This window comes from Lingula anatina, chromosome 4, assembly GCF_051362555.1.
Source record: "Lingula anatina isolate TDL-2025a chromosome 4, LinAna3.0, whole genome shotgun sequence".
NCBI lineage: Eukaryota > Metazoa > Brachiopoda > Lingulata > Lingulida > Lingulidae > Lingula > Lingula anatina.
In genome coordinates this window covers 3,334,284-3,359,242 of record NC_141770.1, presented here as the reverse complement: position 1 = coordinate 3,359,242, position 24,959 = coordinate 3,334,284, and the positions used below count along the sequence as shown (strand labels likewise).

Sequence of the window (24,959 nt, the reverse complement as noted above, 5' to 3'; positions counted from 1 at the left end):
ACGCTAATCGTCGGCCGTCTCTCCCTCCGTCCACTCCCGTTCTGAGCGCCAGGATCGTTTTTGAAAAACGACACTAGTTTCTGGCTGCCAGAATCGCTTTTGAAAAACGACACTACTGATAACGATGCTGTTTTGCGGCCCTAGACAACAGTACCGCTCTATCTATGGGCCGTACACAGTGATCGGGTGAAAGTACATGTATCCCTTTGGTCGCAATTACCGACACTCACACATCATACATTATGGTAACTCTAAATAGATCGTCGGGAGAAGATAACAGAAGGCCTAGCGACGAACAGACAACTTCCGGTCAAAATTGACAGAATTCCATGAAATTCGAACGTTTTTGAAGTTCTGAGCACCTCCATTTCATGAATTTCGGCCAGAACGATCTTTTCCCAAATTTAATTATTTTCTACTGTTCGAAATTCATGGCACATTACCGTAATCAACTAATAATGTTGTAAAGATGCAGGAAATGTCAACCAAACACTTTTATTTTACATGTCTTATTAGTTAAATAATGAGACTGTTAACATGCCTAAGAATTGAATCTTAGGAAATGTAAAACAAGATATGGGTTTTTTTTCCATTTTTAACAATTTTTTAACATGAAACAAAATTAACAGTTTACTGCAATTTTTATATGATCAACTAAAAAAATTGATGAGATGGGAAAAATATCAATAGAATAGTGTTAAATGTCCAATTTCCTCCATTCTGAGATTCTGAACATAGTGAATGATTGAATCTGACAAACTGCAATGATATGAGTTTATTTCCATATTTGAAACTCTATTACACAATACACGATAACAAGTTTACCATCATTTTTACACAATCAACTAACAATGTTGTATAGATGCAGGAAATGTGAAACAAACACCTTTACGTATCTTATTAGTTAAATAATGAGACTGTTAACATGCCTAAGAATTGAATCTGAGGAAATGTGAAAAAACAGCATAACTTCTAAAATAATGGCCCGATAATGCTGATTTTCGAACTTGACCTGCGTTTTAGTGAGATTGATTACTCCTGTGAGTTTCATGACAACAGGCCTATCTGTTTTTCTTGAAATGTGTTAACAGTGTTGCATATATGGTAAAAAGTGAAAAAACAGCATAACTTCTACAATAATGGCCCAAACATGCTGATTTTCGAACTTGACCTGCGTTTTATGAATATTTATCAGCTCTGTAAATATAAAGCCAAAAAGTAAAACTGTCTTCCACTAATCGTGTTAACGATGAAAGTGCACGGCGACGGCGACGACAGACGCAGGTGATGGCAATATGTACAGACACATCTGTGTCTGTACATAAAAAATAAAAGTAACAAATTGCTAGTTTTGTGGTAACCTTTATTGTTCAAAATGACAGGGACCCATCACAATCGGCAGGGACCCATTGTTCAATATCATGTGCATCCTGTTGGACTCATAATATTGAAAGATAAACGATCACTGTGTGTGTGTGTATATATATATATATAGTGTAACAAAGGGGGTCACAGGAGCCACGAATCTGCTATTTAAAATCATTAGAAACAATGTAAACATGTGCTGCACGATCGTCTGCTATGACCGGAATCTACTTTTCTTCAATAACTTTACATTAAATCTTACCTAAGACTTCGTTTTTCCTTAGAGACATATGTCCTGGAGTTTATCCAACTAAACCCATAGGTTAATTCTTCATTTAAATCCCAAATAATGGAAATACGGCGCTAAATCTACAATACACAAGTTAGTGACACTTCCATGCAGAGCGGCCATGCTGTTAGGTCGCGACCTTCGACCTTTGACCGCAGCGCGAGCATGACGGAACGGAGTCTATAAATAGGGCTGCAGAGCCAAAGCGTGGGTTCTTCGAAAAGCTGACTCCCCTTTCGACAGAATTAGAATCAACAGCCTTTAGTACCAGTGAGTTAGATTTTATTTAGAGGGTGTCCCCGCGGGGGTAACCCGCCTGTCATTAGCCATTTTCTATGTAGTTTGGAACTGACTTTAATGAAACTTTATCTAATTTTAGTAAGTACAACTTGTAGTAGTTGCTAGATCGAAGTTACGTTCTCTGTTTAGATATTTCGCGTAGCTTCCCCATGACCTCCTTTTTTTTTTTTTTTACTATTAAACGTTTTTCACCACTAATTACCCGCTTCTGTTGTTTTGCACTCCCTGTGCAAGTAATAAAGTGATGTTCAGTTAATTTTTTTTTTCTCTTTTACCTGTTCGTCTATGTTACTGTAGTTATCTCTATAAGATCAAAGGTTATCTCAGGTTATCTCTATAGGTTATCTTAAGTTATCTTAACAGGTTATCTCTATAAGAGAACATGTTATCTTAGGTTATCTCTATAGGTTATCTTAGGTTATCTTAATGGGTTATCTCTATAAGATCAAAGGTTATCTCAGGTTATCTCTATAGGTTATCTTAAGTTATCTGAACAGGTTATCTCTATAAGAGAACATGTTATCTTAGGTTATCTCTGTAGGTTATCTTAGGTTATCTTAATGGGTTATCTCTATAAGATCAAAGGTTATCCCAGGTTATCTCTATAGGTTATCTTAAGTTATCTTAACAGGTTATCTCTATAAGAGAACATGTTATCTTAGGTTATCTCTATAGGTTATCTCAAGTTATCTTAACAGGTTATCTCTATAAGAGAACATGTTATCCTAGGTTATCTCTATAGGTTATCTCAGGTTATCTGAATGGGTTATCTCTATGAGATCAAAGCTTATTTAACTATGGTCATACAAGGTTAGATTTGTGAGCTTTTCAGAGAGTGGCACCCTCTCTTTAATAAAGTGCTAAGGTCAGAGAATTCATTAAGTTACCTAATTAGAAGGGTGGACTTATACTGCCAAGTTTATGCCTTCATCAAGTAAGGCGACTGGCAAGCTTATGTAACTATGGTCATACAAGGTTAGATTTGTGAGCTTTTCAGAGAGTGGCACCCTCTCTTTAATAAAGTGCTAAGGTCAGAGAATTCGTTAAGTTACCTAAGTCAAGTGGTTTATGCTTTTAACAAATAAGGTGATTGGCAAGCTTATTTAGCTATGGTTTTACAAAGTTAGATCAGTGAGTTTTTTAGAGGGCAGCACCCTCTCTTTAATATAAGTGCTCCTAGCAATTATTAAGTTTTTAAGTGGACAGTTGGCTGACTGAATATGGAGGTGTTTTTCCTGGTGAGGAGGGGTTCCAGCATGTAGGAATTGGTCCCTTGGCTGCAGTTGACAAGTTCCTGGCCAAGACCTTGGGGTGCAGTTGACAGGTTCCTGGCCAAGGTTGCTGCTGGTTTTGATGGCGAAGAGAAGTGCACATCTCATCCTCGGGTGAAAGGCCGTACGGGTCCGGGGCGCCATCGGCGCAGACGTCAACTTGGTGCTGTTGATGATGTTCCAGTCCAAGTGCGCGGTGAAATCCTCCATGAGACTTGGGGGTAGTTTTTATTTTAGTTTCCTTAGTTATCCCATTGGGAACACCAGATACCTTATTCAGCCAGCTGATACCTAGAAGAAACAAAGTGAGGGTCAACGACGTCCATCAACGATACCATCCAACGCGGTGCCGTCAACGAGGCCGTCCTTTGCATAGTTACCACCAGAGATACCAGATGTTGTCGCACGCTTCCCAATTCCATCAACGGAGCCATCTAACACGAACCGTCAACGAGGCCGTCCTACGCATGGTTACCACTAGAGATGCCTGATGTCATCGCACGCTACCGGATTCCATTAACGATGCCATCCAACGCAGCAGTGCCGTCAACGAGGTCGACTCCATCTCAGATGTCATCTCACACTACGCGCAATGCCAACTTCTCAATTTTATATACATTTATGACAATAAGTCATGTGATAGTCACCAATGACTTGAGAATTTTATGGTCGATTTATCCGTTTAATAAAATTTATTAAAACATAAATTTGCCTCTTTATTTCTGAAGGACAGGGATATACTTTCCCTAAGAAACACCCAAGTTCCCACGCCGCGCATGGGTCTCGCGGTCGCTCGGGCCCGACCCCTCGCGTTACAATGGTGGCAGCGGTGGGATCGTCTTTCAGAAAAACAGTGGGAAAGTCCTTCAGAAAATCACCCCCAGAATTGAGGCTAGATTTATTTCAACTTTTGGCAAAATTAATGACCATTTATATTTCCGGCTTCAGATGTTAATAAGGGTTTGTTTGTTGTTGCTAAAATTTTTAGTGTTACTAGTTGATACTGGAGCCACAGACACCATCATCTCATTGAAAAGTTACCAAGCCATAGAGAGTTACAGAAGACCGACCTTGGAGAATCTAAATGAAGTTGTTTATCAGGCTGATGGAAAACCCCTGCCAGTGTATGGTCAAGTATGGGTAGACTTACAGGTGGGCCAAACTATAACCCAGAAGAAGGTGATAGTGGCAGAAGTTCCGTATGATGGAATCCTAGGCATTGACTTTTTATTACAGAAAGGAAGTGTTCTTGACTTTAATGGTTTCCAGATCTCCTGTGAGGGTCAGAAGATCCCTTGCGTGAATAAAGAAGCAACCCCTTTTATTGCTGCTGTGAAAGTAAAGCATAACACTTTAGTGCAACCTGGACATGAAGTGGTAGTAGAAGGTGAGCTGTTCTCATCAGACCAACCGGGCAGAAGTATGAGTGGAATCATCGAAAATACCAGACCGGACAAAATTGCAAGTAGAGGATTGCTTGTGGCCAGGGCACTCCTCGACTTGTCTACAGAGCCATTACCGGTTAAAGTTTATAATTCGGGCCCGGATCCTATAACACTCTACCAAGGAACTACAGTAGGAACAGTCATTGAAGCGGAGGAAGTACAATCCCTGCCACCCTGTTCCACAGGCACGTGGATCAGATCTGTGAACAAGTCACCAGCAACGCCTGACTTACCAGAGTTTTTGCACGATATTTGGCATAGAAGTTGCAAGCATTTAAGTGAAGCAGAAAAAGAAGACGTAAAGCAGCTACTGACTGAATTCCAAGACATCTTCGCAGAAGGGGACATGGACTTAGGAAGAACCGACGTAGTTAAACACAGTATAGACACAGGGAATGCCGCTCTGATCCGACAACCTTATCGTCGCCTTCCTAACAAGCAAATAGAAGAAGCAGCAGAACATGTGAAGACCATGTTGAAACAAGGTGTCATTGAACCTTCCTACAGTCCCTGGGCTTCGCCTATCGTACTAGTGAAGAAGAAAGATGGGTCCACCAGATTTTGTGTAGATTATCGTAAACTAAATGCCGTCACGATTAAAGACTCGTATCCACTTCCACGCATAGATGACACCCTTGATGCCCTCTCTGGTGCTATCTGGTTTTCTACAGCTGACCTCGCCAGTGGATATTGGCAAGTGGAACTCGATAAAGAAGCTAAGGAGAAGTCAGCATTCACAGTCCGTGGCGGACTATACCAATGGCGGGTTATGCCGTTTGGGCTTTGCAATGCTCCTGCGACGTTCGAACGCCTTATGGAGAGAATTTTATCAGGGTTACACTGGCAGACGCTGTTAGTTTACTTAGACGATGTCATTGTATATGGGAAGACTTTTGAAGAGGAACTTGGGCGTCTTCGAGAGGTGTTTGGAAGATTGCGCGAAGCAAAGTTAAAACTCAAGCCTAATAAGTGTCATTTCTTACAAAAAAAAGTTACCTACCTGGGCCATATAGTATCCGCAGAGGGAATACAGACGGATCCCGAGAAGATTCAGGCAGTCAAAGATTGGGTGGTACCCAAGACAGTCACAGAAGTAAGAAGTTTCCTAGGGTTAGCATCATACTACCGAAGATTCATACGAGGGTTTGCCAAGATAGCAAGGCCACTTCACAAGTTAACCGAGAAGGGAGACCAGTTCCGATGGACACAGGAAAGTGAAGAAGCTTTTCAAGAGTTGAAAAATAAGTTGACGCATTCTCCGATTCTGGCATATCCAAGGGCCAAGGGGAAGTTTATTTTAGACACCGACGCAAGTAATTGTGGAATTGGAGCTGTCCTGTCACAAGTTCAAGACGGGCAAGAAAAGGTCATTGCTTATGCCAGCAAAGCTTTAGGAAAAGCTGAAAGAAACTATTGTGTAACCAGGAAAGAATTTCTCGCAGCTGTCCACTTTATGAAACATTTTCGGCAATATCTGTATGGACAAGATTTCACCCTCAGAACCGACCATGCCGCATTGACTTGGCTTTTACGTATGAAAGACGCCGAAGGTCAGTTAGCACGTTGGATCCAGGTAGTAGAGGAATACCAACCCAGATTGGAACACAGAGCCGGGAGGAGTCACGGAAACGCAGATGGTCTTTCCAGAAAACCCTGTCACCAATGTGGAAGACCCGAGGAGATGGAACAACAAGGCAAAATACTGAAGAGACGGTGGGTGAAGAAGAATCACCTATACCAAGAACCGGGATTCGTAAGAACAATCTCTCTTCGCCCTGACATTTCGCTAGAAAACATTAAAGCAGAGCAGGAAAGGGACCCTGACATTGCACCTGTTGTCAAAGCTTTGAGAGAAAGTGCTGAACCACCAGCGTATGGCGTCAGCCCATGGACGGCAGCCACAAAACATTACTTTAGTAAGTGGGAACAGTTAAAACTCGAGACTGAAGTATTATGTACTCAGGAGCAGTCCAATGATGGGAAGATAGAGCGAAGCTTGATTATTATTCCAAGAGTATTCAGGGATGAAATTCTGAAAGGCTGTCACTCCGATCCAACAGCGGGCCACTTGGGCAAGAAAAGAACACTTGAGCGCATACAAGAAAGGTACTGGTGGTCGGGGATAACTGCCGATGTGCATTCCTGGTGCCGATCTTGTGAGCAGTGTCAGGCCCATCAATCGACGGGCAAAAGATTTAGAGGATCTCTGCAGCAATCTCTGGTGGGAGCACCAATGGAACGTTTAGGAGTAGATATCCTTGGTCCTTTTCCAGAAACACATAGGGGAAATCGGGTTATCCTAGTTGTGTGCGACTATTTTACAAAATGGGTGGAGGCTTTTCCATTACCAAACCAAGAGGCAAACACAGTGGCGTCAAAGCTAGTAGAAGAAGTGATAAGCAGATTTGGAACTCCTACTTCAATACACTCAGACCAGGGAAGAAATTTCGAGTTGAATGTTTTTCAGGAAATTTGTCAAATTATGGGAATCAACAAAACGAGAACCACGTCTTTCAACCCTAAGTCCGATGGCTTGGTTGAGAGATTTAATCGTACTCTCTTGGCAGGAATCTCAAAAATGCTGGCACCTGAACAGCAGCAGAAAGATTGGGACACGAGAATTCCTCTTTATCTGATGGCTTATCGAAGTTCCCGGCATGAATCTACGGGAGAAACACCCAATATGCTTATGCTGGGCAGAGAAGTAGATCTGCCAGTTCACCTGATGATAGAGGAACCACCTATGAATCAACTGCAAACTTCGAACTACGCACGCCAATTACGGGAGAATCTAGCTACAGTGTGGCAGCGTGCAGGAGAAAAGTTGAAGAAAAGTGCTCAAATCCAGAAGCGTAACTACGACCTCCGTGTCCATGGTCAGAAATATGAAGTGGGAAATAAAGTGTGGTATTACGATTTTTCCAGGAAGAAAGGCTTCAGCCCGAAGTTACAGCAGAAGTGGTCTGGCCCTTTTGAAATTTTAGAGAGAATTTCGGATTTGATCTATCGAATTAGACTAAATCGCAACAAATTTCGTGTCGTCCACTACGACAATTTGAAACCCTACTGCCAGTAGAAGATTACAGGTGTGATGTATGGATCTCCCTATTCCTTCCCAGACGGTGGCACTCTGTCTCGGCTGGCTCAAGTTGCTCAAAGCTCTCAGCTCCCCTGAGAGTGGAGGGCGAGGCGAGCTGTCCAAAGGTCAGGCAGCCAGGCCACTGAAAGGGGAGGAGTGAGAGTTTCCGCATCCACTTAATTTTATTCAAATTTATTAAGGAATTTGGCAGAATTGTTTGTTTTTTTTTTACTAATCACTGAATAACCTACCCCCTTATCTGTGCTGAAGGTCACGAAAAAAAAAAAAAATCTTATGAACGCATAAAATGAAATGAATAATAAATCCACCTTTATTTTAGTGATGCCAGGTCAGAAATGCAAGTACTGCAGTTTACATTTTTCCTCAAGATCGAACCGCAGGAGGCATGAAGCGGCCATACACGAAACGTATAAGTGCATGGAGAAGAATTGCGACAGGTCTTACACCACAGAAAGCGAATTGATGAAACACCAACAGGCCCGTCACCAGCCAGTGCAGGTAATGGTGGGGAGGGTGGAGGAAGCATCCCTCCTTGAGGAAACACCAGTAGAAGAGCCCCCAAGGAAAGCTCCACGCCCGATAACAGGTGGGAAGGGTATCAGGCTGAACATGACGCCAGAGCCCCCAACAGGAGGTTGGTCATCGGACGAGGACGTGGAGGATGGTGAGAGTACACCAATGCCTGCCAGGAAGTCACCTGCTGCACGTGTAGATCAGTCAAACACAAGCATTGCCACCCTGTATGGCAGGGTGACAAGGTTCACTGAAAAGGAAACAATTTATCCAGATGGAAGACGAATGATCGTTAGAAATTTCTTTTGTTGACTGCAATGCTTATCTAAGATGATGGTTATGAATTATTATTACTATTAAAATCATTTTTTTTTAGGCAAAGTGTAATCATTTTTTTAGACTAAAAATGAATCTCTTCTCACAGACTATACAGGGACAATACTCTTGCGGACAATATTCAATAACTTAAAATGTACTCATGGCCATCTGTTATATAGTTTTCACTTTTTTTTTTTTTAAATAGTGTTTATCTTCCTACAGTACTTGTTCTTGATTCAGGAGAATCAATTTTAAAAGGGTGGGGGCAGTGTAACAAAGGGGGTCACAGGAGCCACGAATCTGCTATTTAAAATCATTAGAAACAATGTAAACATGTGCTGCACGATCGTCTGCTATGACCGGAATCTACTTTTCTTCAATAACTTTACATTAAATCTTACCTAAGACTTCGTTTTTCCTTAGAGACATATGTCCTGGAGTTTATCCAACTAAACCCATAGGTTAATTCTTCATTTAAATCCCAAATAATGGAAATACTTGTAGTAGTTGCTAGATCGAAGTTACGTTCTCTGTTTAGATATTTCGCGTAGCTTCCCCATGACCTCCTTTTTTTTTTTTTTTTACTATTAAACGTTTTTCACCACTAATTACCCGCTTCTGTTGTTTTGCACTCCCTGTGCAAGTAATTAAGTGATGTTCAGTTAATTTTTTTTTTTTTTCTCTTTTACCTGTTCGTCTATGTTACTGTAGTTATCTCTATAAGATCAAAGGTTATCGCAGGTTATCTCTATAGGTTATCTTAAGTTATCTTAACAGGTTATCTCTATAAGAGAACATGTTATCTAAGGTTATCTCTATAGGTTATCTTAGATAATCTTAATGGGTTATCTCTATAAGATCAAAGGTTATCTCAGGTTATCTCTATAGGTTATCTTAAGTTATCTTAACAGGTTATCTCTATAAGAGAACATGTTATCTTAGGTTATCTCTATAGGTTATCTTAAGTTATCTTAACAGGTTATCTCTATAAGAGAACATGTTATCCTAGGTTATCTCTATAGGTTATCTCAGGTTATCTTAATGGGTTATCTCTATGAGATCAAAGCTTATTCAACTATGGTCATACAAGGTTAGATTTGTGAGCTTTTCAGAGAGTGGCACCCTCTCTTTAATAAAGTGCTAAGGTCAGAGAATTCATTAAGTTACGTAATTAGAAGGGTGGACTTATACCGCCAAGTTTATGCCTTTATCAAGTAAGGCGACTGGCAAGCTGATGTAACTATGGTCATACAAGGTTAGATTTGTGAGCTTTTCAGAGAGTGGCACCCTCTCTTTAATAAAGTGCTAAGGTCAGAGAATTCGTTAAGTTACCTAAGTCAAGTGGTTTATGCTTTTAACAAATAAGGTGATTGGCAAGCTTATTTAGCTATGGTTTTACAAAGTTAGATCAGTGAGTTTTTTAGAGGGCAGCACTCTCTCTTTAATATAAGTGCTCCTAGCAATTATTAAGTTTTTAAGTGGACAGTCGGCTGACTGAATATGGAGGTGTTTTTCCTGGTGAGGAGGGGTTCCAGCATGTAGGAATTGGTCCCTTGGCTGCAGTTGACAAGTTCCTGGCCAAGACCTTGGGGTGCAGTTGACAGGTTCCTGGCCAAGGTTGCTGCTGGTTTTGATGGCGAAGAGAAGTGCACATCTCATCCTCGGGTGAAAGGCCGTACGGGTCCGGGGCGCCATCGGCGCAGACGTCAACTTGGTGCTGTTGATGATGTTCCAGTCCAAGTGCCCGGTGAAATCCTCCATGAGACTTGGGGGTAGTTTTTATTTTAGTTTCCTTAGTTATCCCATTGGGAACACCAGATACCTTATTCAGCCAGCTGATACCAAGAAGAAACAAAGTGAGGGTCAACGACGTCCATCAACGATGCCATCCAACGCGGTGCCGTCAACGAGGCCATCCTTCGCATAGTTACCACCAGAGATACCAGATGTCATCGCACGCTACCCGATTCCATTAATGATGCCATCCAACGCAGCAGTGCCGTCAACGAGGTCGACTCCATCTCAGATGTCATCTCACACTACGCGCAATGCCAACTTCTCAATTTTATATACATTTATGACAATAAGTCATGTGATAGTCACCAATGACTTGAGAATTTTATGGTCGATTTATCCGTTTAATAAAATTTATTAAAACATAAATTTGCCTCTTTATTTCTGAAGGACAGGGATATACTTTCCCTAAGAAACACCCAAGTTCCCACGCCGCGCTTGGGTGTCGCGGTCGCTCGGGCCCGACCCCTCGCGTTACAATATATATATATATATATATATATATATATAGTAATTTAATAGCTCAAATAACAGTCTTTCAACTTAATTTCATTCAAACATATAACATTTCATTTTATCATATTATGTATGTCTGAACCCATTGGGTTGCAATAACAAATATTATAATTTATTATTATAATTATTGATGACTGGCTACATCAAGCACCAAATTTTGCAGGTAGTTTCCTTTTGACATACATGATCATACTAGCCTCCTAACTCTGGAGAACTACTCCATTTGGGCATATTCAGTGTCGTTCAAGATGGTCACCAATTTTTGGAGTTCTATTAAAAAATGTACATATCTCAGATAGTTCTCAATAAAGAAATTAACCTACTTCTGGTGCCTTAGGCAACTATCTACCCTATATATTTTCTACTGAATGTACTGGTTCAAGGGCAAATTGAAAGACAAATGCTAAAAGTGCATTTGATCCATAATGATACTAGACAGCAAAGCTGTTAAATATGCAGATAACAAACAGCAAGTAATAAATTAATGAATGAATAAATAAATAAAGCTTTGCAACAATATCTTAAAAAAAAAACAATTTTGCAAGATATTTAAAAATGATTTTCAAATAATCCTGCCTTAATTACAATCAAATTCACTCAAATTTGAAGTAAAGAGATAGACAGGGCCTTGGTTCGACATAAGGAAACTACCGTGACAAAGAACGTGAATTATTATTATTATTTTTTTTTTTGGGGGGGGGGGGGGGGGGGGGTAGATGCTGTGAGGTCACAAAATTCTGATAAAGCTCATGTCTAAAATGATGTAAAAATACAATAAAAGAAATAAAATTACACAAGAATAATTCAATCAGGCTGATTTTTGATATGAAGCTGCCTTTATCAACATATAGCCAGACAGCAAAATTTAAGTAAAAATAAAAATGGCTTTGTAATTATGGGGCAAACACTAATAGCAAAAGACATGTAAAACATGTAAAAATAAAAATTAACGAAGAACTTCAGTTGAAACTAGAAGATCAGAGAGGCGATACCGCCTCCGAATATTGTACCACCAGCTGGAGCAATCGCATTCGTATAGACCCCCACATACACAAAATAAGGGACACAGCCACCAGTCTTGTGCTTGACAAGCTGTAAACATGCAATCAACAAGAATTTTCAATATATGCAAAAAATATATGAAACTAAAAATGGTACAATCAAATTTAAGTTCATCGTAAGGTAGGTGAAAGGTCATTTTCAAGGTCCCAGTAAATTGCCAGTATATGACTTCCTATTCAAGTTCAATAGTAACTATGGACCTATCTCTGCCAGGTTTGGAGTTAAAAGAGAAAGAAATTAGCAGAGTTCAGTTCATGATAATAAGTAGATCAAAGGTCAATTTAAAGGTCACACTTAGATTGCCAGTATATGACTTCCTATTCAAGTTCAACAGTAACCATGGACCTATCTCGCTAGTTTTGGAGATAAAAGGGAACCAAAATTTGCAAAGTTCAATTCATGATAAAAAGTGGGTCAAAGGTCAATTTTAAGGTCACATTTAGATTGCCAGTATATGACTTCCTATTCAAGTTCCATAGAAACTATGGACATATCTCTGCCAGTTTTGGAGATAAAAGGGAAGCAAAATTTGCAAAGTTCAGTTCATGGTGAAAAGTAGGTCAAAGGTCAATTTCAAGGTCACATTTGGATTGCCAGTATATGACTTCCTATTCAACTTCAATAGTAACTATGGACCTATCTCTGCCAGTTTTGGAGATATAAGGGACTAAATGTTATAATTTTGGAGTTACCATAATGTGCCATAAATTTCCTACAGAAAAGATTAATTAAAATAAAGAAAACATAATTTTGGTCAAAATTCTTAAAATAGGAGGTGCTCTGAAGTTCCAGAAGTTCAAATTTGATGAAATAATGTCATTTTTGACCACAAGTTGTCTGCTTTGCCAAGCCTTATGTATTATTTTTCCAGAGTTCAAAATTTATTATCCATTACCGTACTGCACATTTTGCTTTCACCACCAATATGTACTTTTTGATACAGCGTAACTTGAAAACCGTATGGATTACAAAAAAATGGAGACCACCTTCAGTGTTGGGCTTTACATGCTCTACAAAATGCAAAAAAGAATGGGTCTCTAGCATTAACGGTTCCCGAATTAGAGACAGTTTTCAGTTTCGGTACTTTATGGCCGCTACTCCCGTGAAAATGCACCGATTGACCCCAAATTCACGGAGATGAAAGATGACCCAAAGGGTTACACTTTCCAATAATATTATTGGTTAAATCTGTGTGGTATCTGAATAACAGGGAAAAAAATTTTTTTTTCGTAAAAAATTTCATTTTTTTGAAAATTTTGGCCCGTTTGACCTTGAAATAAAGGTCAAAGGTCAAATCCAAGGGCATATTTGAAATCTACACATATGACTTTTGGAAAGCTGTCTGTAGAATTTTTTCCCATAACTCCTTCCGTAGGGTAGATAATTAGCATTTAATTTTGCCATTTTTAGACAAGGGTGCATTGCAATGAGTGCCACACCTAGACCCCAATACCGACAAAGCCCAAATTTTACGTGGAACGAGTTGAGATTATAGGTGACCTAAATCCAAGAGATGGGTACAGAGGCCTTTACCGTCTAGGAGGAGAAGCGGTAACGGTGACTTGGCGGCGGAGCCGCAGGAACCGGCGGAACATACGGGTCGGGACTAAAACCATGGGTACCGCCAGCGCCTACGCTGGTGGTACAATAATTGAATCACGCTGAATTTCGAAAGAAACCTGCTTTAACAACATATGCAAAAAGTCAGAAAATTTGTGATAAAACAGGAGCTTTATTTTTTGTCACTTTTTTTACTGCTGCAATTTTCTTGACAAATGCATGTTTTCAATTATGCACATTCTACATGTATATATGAAAATTGTACAAATGAGGCCAAAGTCAATTAATTATGGACTTCAAAATCCACAATAAAAGCAATCAAATAAAGCATGGCATGGATGTTTATGGCCGAACAGTTGATCATCTGAATCCAGGCCAACTCACAGTCACAGTAACCATATTTGATCAGCCACTATTTGCCTGAGTGAGTGCAATAGTAATTAATGGCCAAAGTCTCGGACAGACATACAGAGCCTACAGAGCCTAGTGTAGGAAACTTAGTTACTACTCATGTGAAAAAATCAGCTTAGAGAAAAAACTTGCTGCAAAAGAATCTGGCCAACACTCATGCTCTAGGATCAGATCATGAAATTTTGAAACCTTCATTCTACTGTGTAGCAGAGCCCATAAGGATAAAATATTTCCCTTTCATGTTGAAGCAATGGATCAGGCAGCACCCTTTTCTTTACCTTGGTCCATGTTTACCTGGCCAGGTAGGTGTCTGTCCTTAAGTCTCTGCTGTGCAGGACTGAATAATGCTTCAAACTGGGTCTTTTTTGAAACAGCCAAAATTTTCCAGTCATCCCATTCAATCAGGCTCACGAGCAGGAGAACAATAAGGTAAAAAGATACAGACCAAGATTTAGATTTGACTGAGAACTGGGCAGTTTTCAGATGGACATGCTAGAAACAATACCAGCAGTTTCTTTGGATGGTTTCTTTTATGGAAACACTGTCCATTCAATTATTTGACAAGAAAAATTACTCAGCACTCTTCATAAAAGGCAATAGAAAGATAATTACTAGTAAGAAAGATTACAGAATCAAAGTTCTAAAGAAAATAGGACCATATCGTCAATTCTACATTTCAATGCAAAACTTTGATTGTGACTTCTAGGAAATTTTTTTGTCCTTAAGATGGACCAGTCACTCCCGCCTTCACTTCCAGACATTGGAAAGCTTCAGACATCAGAAAGCTAGAAGTAAGTTGTACCTGTCATAAAGCCCCCGAGCCATGTGAACAACCAGATCCACCATCAACATATGACTGTAAGATACCAGCTGGTGCAGTCCAAAGTCTTCCTGCCAGTGACATCACATTTGATAATTATACTGGCAATATTCTCCTGCCTTTTTGGACAGGCAGTTGAACAAAAGATGTAGTATAGAACACATATCTTCCTGACACCCCCAAATCGTCCTCAAGTGAAAACACAGGAACTGAGATATGTAAAAAAGAAAGTAACTGTCAAATTGAAATGCCTACAACCCCCCTCCCCAAGACCTATAAGATACAACAAAAATGTATTCTTTTTTGACATCCAAAGGTCTTTTTGACTTTGGAGCTGTCAAATGGTTACTAGTTTGTTGTGCCTGATTGCAATGTACAGTGAACAAGCCAACATGCCATGCCATGCCCTATCTTTGAGAGATAATTATTGTATGCCCATTGTCACAGAGGTGGGCACGTTTAGCAAGAAATTCTTTTTTTTTTTCATAATCTCTGAAAATTCATTATAGGACAATACACTCAATCAGCGGGGTTCTAGGCACCCTTAGGAATAAGAATTCAGTAAATGGAATTTCATATGAGCACACAAAAAATTTAAAGCTCTTGTCAGCAGGGAAAATCGCAATCGCTGCAGGCATGTCATCAATGCCATTTGCAGCAGCTTTGGCCATGTCAAATCAATGTGTCAACTTTATCTGTGTTTCAACTCGGGTTGTGATGCAACATAGGTAGGAAATAAACCAGTTTACGTGCAAATCTACTATGTGCTCTTTTTTTGTAGATGCAGCTGCTCTGAATAAACAGTAATTAAGTTCCATTAAATAGGCATACAAAGTAATTAAGCCTTCCATACATTTAAAAGATGACAAATACCAATGAAAACATGAATTTGGGTCGGGAGTTCTGAATTTTGTACTTAACCCCCAAAGAAACATGTACCTCATCATGAGATATATGACATCAAATTTTGATTTACATGTATATACAAAATACATGTTTTCAAATATTTGCAAGTCTTTTCTTGTTCTTTTTTTTTTTGGGGGGGGGGTTCTTACATTGTACAAAGTACAATACAAGTACAATGTATGTCAAAATGAAAGACAAGTAATTTGAATCAATGTGTTTCATGTAAAATAGTTTTGGGCAAATAAGTTACTTGAGAATGACCTTGAGAATAGCCTTGATCTTGGTCTTAATATGGACAAGGACAATGGCTCCATATGATAGCAAAAATATAAAAAAAAAGCTTTTTATGGCAAACTCCTTATAGCAAATGCTTTTAAATAATATAACCATAAATTGGCATCCATCTTTGATTTTTCCCTTTCTTTTTGTCAAATGGTTTAATTTTCCAAAGAGCTAAAATGTTATTTTGAGTTAATAAGCCAAAAGATACCCACATGCAATATTTGGTGATATAAAACATATCAAATTCAATACTTCATTTTTACATCTAAATCATTTAATCTTTTACATTTTTGTAAGCAAGGGATTTGACCTTCTTGGCAGAATGAGACCCAAGCTGTGCAAGAAAATAAAAAAATTCCAAACCAGTCACAAACATCTGAAAAGATGCTGCTGGTGTTTCAGAAACAATTGGATGAATTTCTCCACAGAATTTCTGATCGTGAAGAGACACCTGCAGATTCAGAACTCTCCTTCAGTGAGGATGATGAAGACAGCAATTCAGATAGAAGTATAAAGATGGTAAAACAAGCACTCAAATACTGGGCCCTCCTCAGATGAACCCACACATCATCCAACTTATCCTAACCACACAGCTGTACAATTAAGCATGGTACTGCTTTATACCAGATCACGCTATATCAGTGGAAACCAGCTATTTATAACCTTTTGACTCTCATCATGATCAATGCCCACTGCTTGCAGGCCCACCAGGAATGAAAAGCTTATTCCATTTTAAGAAATATTTTTCTTTTTTCAATTCCCCAGTTGTAAAGCATTACTACTGTTCTCACTAAAAAATCTCAGTGTATGACAGCTAGGAGTTGATTTGAACTATCGAGTAGGTCCCAATACAATGTGCAACAAGAATGTAAGTACAAGAGCAGCTAAGAGCTAGTGCTTCACCGGTTTTGTTCAACAACAAATTCAGAAAATGTTTGCGAAACCAAGTTTTTTCAAAAATAGCAATATCATTTTCAGAGAAAAAAAAGACCTGGCAATATTGAAGATATCAATGATGGACAAATTTATTGTAGTCTAGTTTTCCGTTTAAGGTGGGCCACTTTCTTCAAGCTATCCATATAACCTATCATTATCAATGAATACATATGGGGTTCCAATATCTAAGAGTTCAAAGTCTGATAAATGAATGGCCATATCAGGAGAGGATAAAAACAGAAAATTCAATTTTCACTGATCTTAGTTTTGGGAGTTGTAAGCCACAAATGGTGAAAATTTTTTTAGTGCTGTTGTATAAATCTTTTGCAAATGGGAAAAAAGTTTTGAAATTACTGTAAATTCTTTTTCTGTATGGGATTTGCTGATTTGTAAGGTCTACACTTATGACTTTTAATACTGAATGTTGGCGATGCTGTCAGAAAGGCATGATGCAGTTGCTGTGGCGCTACAGAGATAAGAATGATACAGCAGGTAGATTACAGCAACTTCCATTTGCCACTTCCTGATTCCCCTAATTCCTACACCTACTGCTACTATACCATGCTACCCTGCTCCTCAGCCAGTACTATCTGGACTCTGGACAAACAGCAAGTGAGCAACTTTGGCATCACCCACCCAACCAGTGGCAGACAAATGTTGAATATCTCACATATGTTTGGGGTTCAATGGAGTCACGTTGGCTGCAGCAAGAGTTCCCCCAGTTTCACACCTCGTGCTTACCTGAGACACGCCCTCAGACAACTCTCTCAATTCCCTCTATCTGCAGCAAATATGTCAAAGTAAGTAATTATCAACTTATTATTTTATCTTTTTAAATTTTTTTCAGACATTTTTCACCTGCACAATAAAGCCAATGTAAGAAAGCAAGCAAGTCGTTGAACTTATTGCAAGCACAGCTAGATCTACTATTGATGACGCCATTTTCCAAACCAAAAGTAGCAACAGGTGTGCCTGGTTGGAGGAGACCACCTACTGATGCTCCCAGGTTCAGGTGTCTGGAACCAGGCTACATATATGAAGTCCTTTCTAACTTCATGAGGAAGAACTTACAACCCATACTGCTGCAGGTCAGCATCTGTTTGAACAGGCTGGATATGACCTCGTTAGGTCCAAGTGGGCCCAAAGATTGGGCGGAGTGAAAACGAGCAGCACTTCTGAAAGTGTGCTAGCCTCTAGCACCTGGGGACAGGAGGGACCTCCCAGCTGGCTGGACCTTGAAGGTCCCAAGAAGTGCTAAATGATACTCTCAGGGAATTAAGCAATTTTTGCTGGCAGAATTCAACAGAGGACTTGAAACTGGGAGGAAAGAACAACCATCACATGTTGCACAGACATCGAAACTTTCAGTAAATCGATGCACTCAATCGCAGAAAGCAGTTTACAAAAGAGGACTGGCTCACAACCCATCAGGTTTCCAGCTAGTTTTCAAGACTCTCCACTTTGAACAAATGTAGCCGTCTACAAAAAGAGGATGAAACAGATCAGGCAGATGAGGAGACATGTAGTTAAGAATGTTGTAACAAGATTTTTAATTCAGCGTCAGGTTCAGCAGTTGAGGGCACTCGGTTGGGAATCATGAACTGAACAGACACATTTTGTATAATATGAATACAGTGCATTTAGTTTTTATTCCTTTTCATATGAAACTGAATTGCTTATGGGTGTTATTATAATGCAGTAGTACAGTGAAAAGCAAATATAGACAGTTTTATTTTTCATTTTTTTAATTGTAATTATCGGTGAAAATTTCAACAGTCAAACTTATGCATAATGCATTTGAATTAATTTAAATTTATTTTATTCAGTTGAAGAAATCTAAAAAGCTTCAGTAGGTGTGTTATTTACAAGATTTATTTTGACAAAATTTGTATTTTTTACAATAATTCTACAGGCTCATAGCTTGGGGGGGGGGGGGGGGGAGAGGTTAGGGGGCTTGAATGAGCTGTCCTTTTTGCCATGAAAAGGTCCATTCTAGGTCAAATTTCCATGAAGGTTCTTTGTCATTTCTCATGCTGGATCAGCATGGGGGATTCGCTGACCAGGTTAACTAAGGAAGTCCATTTCCAATTTTTTCTTTAAATTCTCTTTCTGGTGCAAAAGACAAGCATATACTTTATTTGATTTAGATTGATAAATGTGTTTTGTAATTGTTGATCTTCAGTGATCTCTCTGGAAGAAAATAAAACTTTTACCAAGATGGGATTTCTGTTACAAAAGAAAAGAGAAAGAAAAAGAGTTGCTTAAAGTTGTGCTTGGGTCTTTGATTTTATCACAACCCCAGAAAAAAAGAGAAAAATTGAGATTGTTGAGGACTCAAAATTTAGTTATTTGCTATAACATTACATTTTCTTAAATCTTGAAGTCATCTGTGAAGCTCAACAGGACGACAGCACCAACAAAGCATTCACACCTAGCACAAGATGGAGTACCCACGAACCCAATGGAAAAAACAGCAATTTATGAAAATGTTGTATAAAGCAACCTCCATGGAAAAGAATTATCTGCTAATAGACTCTATCCATATTCTAGAAGTAAATGCTTTGCATGAGTGGCAAGAAAACCAATGATGCAAAGGAATTCATAAAAGATATTTGGCAAACTTAAGACAATCACTCTTATCGTTGGGTCAAAAAACATCAATGAAGGACAGCACCCACAAACTGCTGTTGGCCAAACAATGGCTCTTATAGACAACACTGAACAGAAATATCAAGAAACTCACATCATCGAAACTGTGTTGTAATATTGGAAAATTGTGACAGTGTAGAGATACGGGACATTAATCTCTTCTTACTTATGTATGCTGATGACACTGTACTTTTATCAGAAACCCCTCAAGTATTACAAAAACTATGAGATACCCTGCAAAAATCTCATAAAAGTGGAAGTAAACAGTAAACAGTAAAAACAAAAAAAAAAAAAGTCTTTACAAGTGAGGGTAAGGTTGTGCTGATGAAACATGGAAATATAACAGTGTTGATCTTGAAAGGATGAATCAGTTCAGTTACCTTGGTTTACTTTTTTACTTTAACGGTAGGTTTAGTCAAACCCAAAGAAAGATAACTTAATTAGACAAACGACTGGGGAAATATCCACAGGGAGTAAAGGGCTATTGTATCAACATCTTATTGATAATTTTACAGAGCAATTCTATTTAAATACGCCGATATCACAGGTTATAACTATACGCCAAATGATCATATACCATAAAGATGACAATGTTTGAAAGCAATCTTTGTGAAAATCTGTCAATTGTTGTTGTTAGTATTAATTAGTACATGTATTGAAGTATATAGCATAAGTTCATAGTCACTAAAAAGATATTGAACAGGAATATATATAATAATTACAAATATTGTAATAATTATTATAAAATATTACATGGTTGATTATGCAAATAGATATATAAGATGCAGAATAGTACCGCTGGACTAAAGACTGGCCGCTACGTGGGGGTAGAGGCTTCGCCCCACCTTTGCAAATTGTGTGATAAGAACATAGTTGAGGATGAGCTTCTTTTGTGTTGGTATGTCCCTATGCGGGGACATACGATGTAAGATTCTGGGAGACTTGGACTGTAAACCTGTTAAAAGGAAGATTTTTCTAAAATACTGATAGACTTAATTGTAAATATACCTAATTAAAGACATGGCAATTTATTTAAAGAACAGTTTTAGTTTGAGGCAGACAGTTCCATTCAGGGCTCTGGAGTTGTGTGTACCCTAAATGATAGTATTTGTTTAGTTATAAATGTCAATCTTAATCATAGTTTTTCCTCTTTGTTTTATTTTGTTTTGATTTGATTTGCTTCTGCTACATGTACAAAGTTCACTGACTTACTTGTAGGCCTAGGAGATTTGTATATCTATATCGCATTTCACTTTAATAAATAAAATACATACTATACTAGCTACAGGTAATCTTGGCAAACAAAAGTCATGTTAACTACTACCATGAACCCCTACTTTTCCCAGATACCTTTGCAATCAGTTGGTACCAGGGTAATTTTCTATGGGCTTAAAGACATGTGCTTCTGGTGCCTGGCCATATCTCCAGACATCTTCATGACCACAAGTGGCTGACTGGGAACTGTGGGGTTGTGACGGGACACACATTATCTTGTGTTTGATTATTGAAGAAGCCAGTTGTAAGAATACAAACTCATGGTGTACTGGCAACTTTCATACCTAACTTGGTGACTGGACTGTGAAAAAAAATTAAAAAGTACTTACATTGTGGGGGCTACTGGTGACAGCAATGACTTTTGACACTGGCACTATTCCCAGACTGAAAAACAAAATAACAATGTGAACTTTGCCAAATCTGCTTCAATATTTGTTAAATTTGCACATATAAAGCTTTACATCAGTAAAAATCTAATATCTATTATATCTTTATCTATGTAAGCATTTCAGTTGGTGATATACTACTTTAAGTGCATTTTTGTGATCAATGAAAAATATGAAAGAAGTGGGAAATTACAATAACTGATAAACAATTCTAAATCACAAAAATTATTTAATCCCCCCAAAAAAACAGAAGGTGATTACTACTAAGTTTTTTCTATATGGAGAAAGGGAAGAAGACCATGCAATTACCTGCTATTATGATTCAAATTATGACTAAAGCAAACTTTAAAAACTGATATCATCCATTCAAATTCACCCCTTGTATAGTAATTAGACAAGGATATGTGGATGCTCAAACATAAATCAGTTAAGATTATATTAAACCTGCAGAAAACCACTGGTAAATAACTTGTGTACAATCTGACTCAACACCACACCTCAAAACTCAAGCACAGCTAACTAGCACTTTGAGTCTAAAATTACTGAAAACATTGAAGAATATCACAAGATGCACTGCCATCTGCCACAAATAACTTGTCTCTATTCTTCTCCATAGTTTTCACAGTTATACAAATTACAACCAAGCTGCAGTATCAAAGTGTCTGTCAAATAATATGGCCATCCCTAAAGATGTATCTTGAAGGGCGTGGCAAAGATAGTTCAACACAGATAAACAAAATTTCTATTTGTATCCTATCAACAAAAATCAACATTTGTCTCCTACATAGTCTCAGATATTGATACATTATAAGATTACCTAAGGTACCTAATATGTGGCTACTTCTTCATGAGTCAGAGTGCAAGTTGCATGAGAATCTTTACCTTACACACACTGCCAGATAGACAGTATGAAATTCTCAGGTACAACTGAACAGGTACAGGTCATCTCACCTAGCTGGTGCTTAAACCCTCAAACAACTAACTGTTCACTTATGCAAATATAGATTGCATTAGAGGAGATCTTGACTGTCTGCACTTACAACTTATATGCAAATATAGAATGCAGTAGAGGTGATCTAGCTTACTCGTCTGCACTAACACAGTAAAACACTTATAACCAATGCCACAAAGAAATGTCTTTTATGATTACAAAGTTATGTACCTGAAATTTTATTAATCTATCCCCATTGAAAAGATCAGAGACATTACTGAATAACAAATTCAATGTACACATTATTTTAAGTTTTCATTTTGTAATTCAATTTCTGATTTGCACTATTTTAATTTATATTGGGGTTAATCATTAAGAACAAGTTACACAACCTTGTTAAGACATAAAAACAAAGAACCATGTATTAAATATATCCAGAAAGAAAAAAATAAGTAATTTAAAACCAGAATTCACAAAACTGATAGACCTATATGCTTGTGGTGCTGCCACTATCAGTGTTAATATTTTTTTCTAATGCATTAATTATAAACACTATATGTTTAGTTATACTGAAAGAAAAGATAAAATCTTAAACCAGAATTCATCAAAGTTGTGGCACTGCCATAAACATCTTTGTCTCTGGGATTTTAGTGCTGGAGTGCCCATACATCTATGTCTGTAAATATGACATCATGATAGAAAAGGCATAGCTTTGGAACCAACGCGTCGCTTTTTCACGTAAGGCGTGACTGTCGAAACGCTCTGTATCTGCTGTCAATCATATTACATACAAGCCTAGGTTAAGTAGAGAGAACTGTAAATAATAGTGCTTAAACTTACGTAAGCCTACTGTCGTCTACATCCAGATTTTCGCAGTATTTTCTGTGTCTACTATATCAAAACACCCACGGGGGAGATGGGAGCAGACAACAAGCACGAGAGGCCCCCTTTGCGTTTTGAATCTCGTAAATTATCGGAAGTAACGCGAGGTTAGCCAAGGACGCCTTGGTGTCTCAACCGTGATTGTGATTGTGTTTTTACCTTACCTCTCATTTCAGCGGCCTTTCGCGCTTCTGCTTCGTCGGAGCTCATTTGTGTAATTTTTTTCTTAAGAACAGCAATGTTAACGTTATTAATCTATGCTGCCTAGTCCTATTTGAAGATGAAAATCAATTTTAAGAATGAAAACATTTTCTTAGGCCCAAAGAAAGGCAGGCCTACGCTCCGCAAAGAATCAAACTTGTCCGCTACATGTATAAAATAAGTAGGCCTAATTTTTAAAAAGCGTAGAATATTAGAAAAATTCAGAACGAAAAAAATTTTCCTCAAAATTTAGAAAAGAACAAGTGAAGGTGATTCTTGTTTAAGAGCAGCAATAAAGGACAGATTGATTTATCTTATTTTATTTATTTATTTATTTATTTATTTATTTATTTATTTATTTATTTATTTATTTATTTATTCAAAAGGTGTGCCGCAGTGCCAACTTCAAGGGAATTATTGACAACTACCGGGTTTAAGCTTAAAAGCCCTAAAAATGGGAAACCGTTTACTTGAATATAATTCGGCAATCTCTGGCCTGACGTCATTTTTGCCATCCACAGCTTCTTCTAAAGATTTACATACAGCAACACCTTAAAAATGATATAAATGGCCCTTTAACATTTTTTCTAGAGCGTACCTGATCCTGATATTTCCAATGGAGCTTAAAGAACATAATGACTGCCCAGTCATTTAAAGCTGGAATCAACCTTTATAGATTTTATCAAAGGTCGAATCCAAGTGAAGAGAGGGATAGAAAAATTTTGGCAAAAAATTGATCATTAATCAATTTTGGAGGGTAAATCTCAAGAAGAATACCTTTAGTATATTGCAGCGCCAAAGGAACAGTGTTGGAAAAAAGCTATAGTTTCAAAAAATTTAGATTAAAAAAAACAACAACCGAGCAATGTCTCTTAGGACGGCTTTTGTTTAATGCATGTTACGTGTTCAGAATGAAGTGAACGCTTAAAACGAATCCTTTTGTCAGTAAAGCCCCCTTTACACTGGACCACGTCCTTTGTGCGACCATAAACCTGGCATCGCTGTGGTCGTAGAAAGGAGGCACAAGCATCGCTTTGGTTGCAGAATGAATACTCAATGATCGGCTAGGTGTCGGCACGTAAAGTTTTTTTCACTCTCAGACGGGGCCGTGCTACGGGACACAGAAAGGATGTCGTCCAGTGTAAAGGGGACTTAATCGTTTTCATCACGCGCATCTGTGAGTGGCAGAGCTCGACCTATATACATTTGTACCTGTGATTATGTAAATTGCTGCGTCCTTCAAAAGTAAAGATGTAAATTGACATTTCAAATAAAAGGCATATTGGTTACTCATTTTTTAAAATTCTGATATGTTGTGTGTTGCCCAGACGGACCCAGGCTTTTAGATAAATTTGAAGACGACGCTGTGTGTGTGTGTGTGTGTGTGTGTGTGTGTGTGTGTGTGTGTGGGGGGGGGGGGGGGGGGGGGGGGGGGGGAGGGCGGAAGGTGGCCTTTGATGCATCCCGAATGTGCGCATCGGTGGTTCAGTGGTAGAATGCTCGCCTGCCACGCGGGCGGCCCGGGTTCGATTCCCGGCCGATGCATTTCCTTTTGAACGGGTTTCATTTTCCGATTTCTTGCAAAGAAAAAGCAAAAAACTGAAAAAAGAAACCAGGGCCGTAGCCTCCGGGGGGGCAGGGGGGCAGCTGCCCCCCCTGGGATTTGAGGTGCAAAAAAAAAAAAAAAAAAATAATAATAATAATAATCGCAAAGGTGAAAAAATTGCAAAGTTAATTGGTATCAATT

At 38.6% G+C, this 24,959-nt stretch overlaps 1 long non-coding RNA gene and 1 other non-coding gene across 2 annotated transcripts in view; one reads left to right on the top strand and one right to left on the bottom strand.

The window, feature by feature from the left end:
• Window positions 1–23,104, bottom strand: part of LOC106170902 (uncharacterized) — a 73,059-nt gene extending 49,955 nt beyond the window's left edge. The window contains exons 1-2 of the long non-coding RNA XR_015334238.1: window positions 22,970–23,104; window positions 21,142–21,196 (exon numbers count right to left, since the gene is read on the bottom strand). This is a non-coding gene — a long non-coding RNA (uncharacterized LOC106170902). The remainder of the gene's footprint in view (window positions 1–21,141; window positions 21,197–22,969) is intronic.
• A 1,582-nt stretch (window positions 23,105–24,686) lies between these two features.
• Trnag-gcc (transfer RNA glycine (anticodon GCC)) lies at window positions 24,687–24,757 on the top strand. Its single transcript has one exon. It is a non-coding gene; the product is annotated as a tRNA-Gly (tRNA).
• The last annotated feature ends 202 nt before the right edge of the window (window positions 24,758–24,959 follow it).